The sequence below is a fragment of the Podarcis gaigeae genome (genome assembly GCF_964106915.1).
Source record: "Podarcis gaigeae genome assembly, chromosome: 4".
Taxonomy (NCBI): Eukaryota; Metazoa; Chordata; class Lepidosauria; order Squamata; family Lacertidae; genus Podarcis; species Podarcis gaigeae.
In genome coordinates, this window is record NC_139677.1 from 77841527 (window position 1) to 77848152 (window position 6626).

Consider the following 6626-nt stretch of genomic DNA (forward strand, 5'->3'; position numbering starts at 1 on the left):
GTGGCTGCTGTTGCATGCTGACAGCTTCTAGGAGCCAAGGATGGGAGCGGAGTGCATTTTATGTATGTATTGTTTTATTTCTATCCCACCTTTCCTCTAAGAAACTCAATGAGGTATGTCCATGATTCACAGCAACTTTATGAGGTAGGTTAGGTTGAGAGCAAGTGACCAGCTCAAGGTCTCTCGGTAAGCTTTTGGTAGAAGATGTCTAGGAATTTAAATTGATCAGCGCCATTCAATCAGGTCATAGACAAAGAATTGTATTTAGTATGTGTGCAATTGTATACCACAGGAGTTCTGCCTTCAGGGAACACCTTAAATATTGATAAATCTGCCAAGCAGCCCCTGAAAAATAGGAAGTTACATGGAAATTTTAAATGTTGCAGAATATCCCAGAGAATGTTTTAGGGTGTGTTCTCAGTTCACAAAGAGCACTGAAAATGGAGAATATACCTTAAAACACACCTGACTGACTGCCATACCTTCCACATTGTGGAGGAAGATCAGTGGTGGTCTTTCAGAAATCTTCTAATTTAGGACCCCCTGACAATATTTATGCAAGCATTCTCCCGAAACATTTGTCTCTTTATGTGTGCAACTATGCAGATATGTCCCTGGGACCATGCTATTCTGCATAGTCTTTTCTTCATCTTGCTTCCTTCTCCTGGAGGCTCTTCTCTGTTTTCCCTTCACTGGGGCAGGGTGATATTAATTTTTTGCTCTGCTAGTCAGAAGATTAGAAGTATTAAGATGTATGCGGCATAACAATGCTTACTTTTATTTTTTATTTTTTTTAATTGGTGGGGAGAATAAACAGGGCTGCTGCAGTGACAAAGAGGGTTATCTTCTTGTAGCTGAGCTATCTTGCAGACACTGCCATTGGCTTGATTTTAATTGTTCCCAGATTTCATGTTTCGCTAAGCATTTCTTTTCTCTGTGCATCTCCAAAGTGTGTGTGTGTGTCTGTGTGTGTGTGTGTAATCTGTGAGTGCTTGTGTGAGAAACTTCAGATAGCCCTAGAATGAAAAAATATACATAAAAGAGTCAAATTATAGCCTGGGGCTGTATGCCTTTAGGTAATGCATTAACATACCAGTGTAGGCTCAAATTCAGATCCTTCAAGCTAAATTTGACTGGAGTAAGATGCATGCAAGCAGGCAGACACAAGTGCCAAGAAAGTCTTTGGACTTAATTTTAGCAGTGATTCCAAGGTCATACGGATCAAGGATGTGATATAATTTATGCTCGAGAACCCATTTTCTGCCAGCTTCCTGCCCACGTGTCAGCTTACACTCTGAGTCAAGGATACCACAGAATGTTGCAATATTAGTAGGATGGCATTTTACACTCTCTTTGCAAAGGCAAGAAAAAAAGGAAAAGCAAACAGAGGATAAGAGTCTTTTTTACTTTAAAAGCCTGTCTCCCACTTCTCTCTCTCTCCCCACCCGCCCACCGCACCTCCACTTGATCATAACACTTTCCTCAAACTGTTGCTGTCTGGTGCCTCCTTTACAAAAGTCCTATTGTGAAGACTTTACTGGCGCCAGCTTTGGAGGACCTTGGGGAATGGCGCCTTCAGTGCCCTCCTCCTATTTGCAATTGCTCCTCTTTGTCCCCACTTGCCCTCTTCCTTTGCTTCAGATCCACATGGCCAGACAGAGGGAAAAGGTGAGAGACAGGATGTTTGTGTGTCCTATTTTATGAAGGGCTGTCTGATCTAGCAATAGAAGGGTCTGTCCATTTCAATCCTCTCGGGTTCTCATTTTTCCAATCTTAAATTCAGTTCTCCATATTTCTGCAGCAACCTGCAAATTTCCTTTGTGAAACACCTCACAAAAATCATTCCGCTTCTTCGTGCAAATGGCACCTAACACATTTCTGTGTTATCTTCATCAATGTGTTCATTTCTAAGCACACTTCCCTCTGATCTATGTATTTTTGTAAACATTCTTTGCTTTGAAAACTGTATGGCGAATTTTGGATTGGTGCAAATTTTAAAAGATGGCTGTGTTTCAGTTCCCATATTGTTTTGGAAATTGTGAATTTGATAAAACTGGTTTTAAGTATTAACTGAATCAAAATTATTTCTCTTGTTAGTCTGATCCAAATCCAGGTTAATATAAAGATACATAAGAAACATGTGCAAGAACCTTGAAGTTGCCCTTCCATAGTTAGTTGTGGTCTAAACCACAGAGCTTGCTGATCAGAAGGTTGGTGGTTCGAATCCCCACGATGGGGTGAGCTGCTCCTGCCAACCTAGCAGTTTGAAAGCACATACAAGTGCAAGTAGATAAATAGGTACCACTCCAGCAGGAAGGTAAACAGTGTTTCCGTGCACTGCTCTGGTTCACCAGAAGCAGCTTAGTCATGCTGGCCACATGACCTGGAAAAACTGTCTGTGGACAAACGCCAGCTCCCTCAGCCTGTAAACCGAGATGAGTTGTCCGCGACTGGATCTAACAGTCAGGGTCCCTTTACCTTTTAGGGGACTTAACACAGCACACATGAGGGTTCATTTTTCTTCTGTGAAATAGGCATTATTTGGTACCCATGACAGTTTATTAGATTTACAAATGTAAACAATCCCCAGGCTCTAAATAGTTGAAGACTCTTGGCTTAAGTCAAAGACATAGGGCAATATAACTTTTCCTCCCTTAACTAGACCTCTTTCTTTTTCTTTTCTTAGAGTAGGTTCTTCAACCCAAGAGTAGACAGGGCTGCATCCACAGTAAGTATGAATAGGTCTAATTAAACACAGCAGCATTTACCTGCAAGTAAACATACATAAGGCAGTACTGTAAGCTCCTAAGGCTGCACCTGCTGTACCCAGTAAGAATGAAGGAAATATTCTGTTTAAATGTAATCTGTATGGGAGACATGAAACCAGAGGAGGAGAAAAAAATCAGCGTGTTTGTGAATGTCAAACATGATAGATGGAGGCTGAAATAAGCAAGCCAGTTTCGAATAATATAGCAATGTGCTGTGTTCCGCTGTTTACTTACGTTTAAATAAGACCAGAGAACCATTAACCCCACAATCAATTTTGGGATCTGATATTATAATAGTAAACACAGCTTGGACTCTGGAACCCTGCATATATTCCTGGCTACCACTAGAAATTTTGAACCTACATCTTGAGAATTCTTGAAGCACTAAAAGAAGTTCCACACATGTCATTTGTCCTCTTTCTGTGATTCATGTTCCTGTTTACCACTGCAACATAACCAAATTGTAACTACCTGTCTTTGCCCACTGACTCATATTGCCACTGATACCACTAGAATTGGACACTGAGGAGAAGTGCAAATTGCAGCTATATGGCAGCCATTTTGTGTTACACCATGCTTTCAAGGTAGCCATTTTGTGACTAGTGCCCAGAGTACTTTCTCAAAATTCCAAATGTACTCACGTGCACAGCATTAAAAAGATTCATTTCGGCTATTTTTCAGCCAAGCATGCTTGAGGTTCAAAAGAGCCTCATTTGGGCAACCAAATCTGAAGCAATATCTGAACCTATGAGCACTGCTGTTATCCACAATACTTTAAGAACACAAGAGCATCCAAACAGCCTGTTGGATCAGGCCAAAAGGCCCATCTAGTCCAGCATCCTGTTCTAACAGTGGCTAATCAGATGCTTGTAGGAAGCCGACAAGCAGGACCCAGGTGCCACAACAATCTTTCCTCCTCTGGTTTCCAGCAACCAGTTCTGAAGCATTACTGCCCCAAACCATGGAGGCAGAGCATGGCCACCATGACTGGGAACCATTGATAACCTTGTACACCTTGAAGTTGTCTAATCCTATTTTTTAAGCCATCCAAAGGTGGATCTAAACACAGGAGGGAGGGAGAGAAAAACGCTATAAATAAGTCAGAAATTATATCATTTTAACAGAAGAAAAAAAATCCCTATGGAAAATCCTGTTTTAAAATTTTCTGCTCTCTGGCGCCATCTGGTGTTGGGCATTTGTAAAGCATTCAAATTGCTGTTGTTTTTTTTACTAATGTAGCTGAGTCCCAAGTTGGCAGCCATCACCATCTCCAGTGGGAGCGATTTCCATAGTTTAACTCTTTGCTGTGTGCAGTGCTTCTTTTTCTGGGGTGCTGAAGGGGATGCAATACTAGCAGCATTCTTTGTAGAAGAAAAGCACTGGTTAAAATGTGGCATTTACTGTAACAACTTCATGGTGAGTACCGGCACCATTTTTTCTAGAAGAAAAGCACTTTCTTTTCTCTGATTCTTACAACATACAGCTTCACTGGTGAGCCACATGTTCTGCTGTTATGGGAGTGAGGAGGGACCTCTCTCTATCTACTTTCTCAATGCTATGCATAATCTTATAAACTTCTCTCATGGCACCTGTTACTCAACTTCTCTCAAAACTAAAAAGTCCTAAATGTTGCAACCTTACCTCATAGGAGAGTTGCTCCATCTCCTTCTGGTTGCCATTTTGGTTGTTCTGGGAACCAGGGCAGCAAATGATGCACAGCCCTCTTCAAGGAGGGGCACAGTATCCAAAGCCAGTCAGGTTTTTGAGGCAGATAATCTCACAACCACCTCTCTCTCTGGCATTAAAAATGCAACAATAATAACTTTAACAACTATTTGCTGCCTTTCCATGATGGCCCAAACCATCAGCCTGAGGCATCTGACTCGCTCTGCCTAATGGGAGGGCCACAAACCTCTACACAGAAACACCATTTTTTTCATGTGCTTTTACAACCCCAAAGACCTTCCCTTTATTTCTCCTTATCGCTGGTGAATTGCCCTCTGTATGGTAGTTAGTATCTCCCCGTAGGCTGCATAGTTGAGTTTTGCTTTCCAAAATCAATCTCTGCTCTTTCTTTAACAACATTCCCCTTCTATTTATAGCTTTATTTATTTATTTATTTATTTATTTATTTCCACCCAAAGGCTAAGTATCCGAGGGTGTACGTTACAAGAGAAATGGATGCACTTTCCCCAAAAGATTTCATTACGGGCCTGTTGATTTGACACAACTGTAAATGCAAGGACAGTTTCAAGAGGTCATGGGACATAAATGGAGCAAAGCTTAGTGGAATGACCACAAAGGGAGGTCAAGTGAAGGTGTGCCTGTCGTTTGTGGAAAGTAAAGGCAGAGAGGAGACAGTTATATCCTCTAATAAGGCACTCGGTACTCTTCTGAAAGGAACAGATGACAGTAAGCTGTGTTCTTTGTGCAGGGGGTCCCAAGCTGGCATTGAGTCTCACATTCTGGTCAGTCATTATGCTTGAACGTAAAATGTAAAAAGTAAATACATGCTTTGCCCACTATGTCTTCATGTACAGTAGCCCTCACACACTCTCGCCTCAACATTCCCATGTGCCTACTAGGGTCTTCTTAGTATGTTCAGGTGAACACACTTCCATACCACTGCACATTTAAAATCCTTTACCTTTCTTAAGGGACACAGGTGGTGCTGTGGTCTAAACCACAGAGCCTAGGGCTTGCTGGTCACAAGGTCGGTGGTTTGAATCCCCGCGATGGGGTGAGCTCCTGTTGCTCGGTCCCTGCTCCTGCCAACCTAGCAATTCGAAAGCACGTCAAAGTGCAAATAGATAAATAGGTACTGCTCCGGTGTGAAGGTAAACAGCATTTCTGTGTGTTGCTCTGGTTTCGCAAAAAATGGCTTAGTCATGTTGGCCACATGACCTGGAAAAACTGTCTGCGGACAAATGTCAGCTCCCTCGGCCAATAAAGCGAGATGAGCGCCGCAACCCCAGAGTCATTCGTGACTGGACTTAACTGTCAGGGGTCCTTTACCTTTACCTTTCTCAAAGAAAACATCTGAATTTACTTGTTCCCTTTTCCTCAAAATACACGTTGGATAAAAGACTGAAGAGCACACAGCAGGTTAATGAATAATGACTGCTAACACAACAGAACCTCGGGGCTTCGTTCATTTCTATTATTTCGTTGGGGGCTTGACTTTGAGGGACATGTTATCCCATTTGCTGTAGCCGATGACTGATATGCAGCTCTCGGTGATTGATTAACTGTGCCTCCAGACTGTCACTAGTTTGCAGGAGGCATTCAAGTGCATGTAGGAAATTTAGGTTTGTGCTATTAAAGTGGATTAAAATGCTCCGTTGCAACTAAACAAAATGACTTTTTCGTGGTTAGGAAAGTGACAGGGAAATGGACTGGAAAGCAAATCAGAACGAATACTCCTTGTCACAAACAACATGAACAAATGTATCAACACACTGCAGGGGGGGGGAAAGCAGAATGAATGCTCACTAAAGACTGGACATGGTCTGACCACTGCTACATAAGCTTTGGGCAACCAAATCAGGATGAATGCTCAATAAACAGGTCATCTGGAAAAGCCTTAAAACCTTCTTACTGCTGAAACCATGCAAATAAGGAAGTAAAAATAGGTACTTACATTCGACTGAAACACCTTAGTACCTGTGCACCATAGAGAGGCAGAAACTGACCGTTAATAACTCTAACCCTAAAGCCCAACTCATGTTTTACAATTAAAATAAAAACAATGAATTCTAACAAATGCAAAGCAAAACCTTAATGTAGTGAAGTAATGTAGTACAGTCAAATTTTGTTTTAAAATGCATTAAAAACAAGAGCATAGAATTTCTGAGTTGG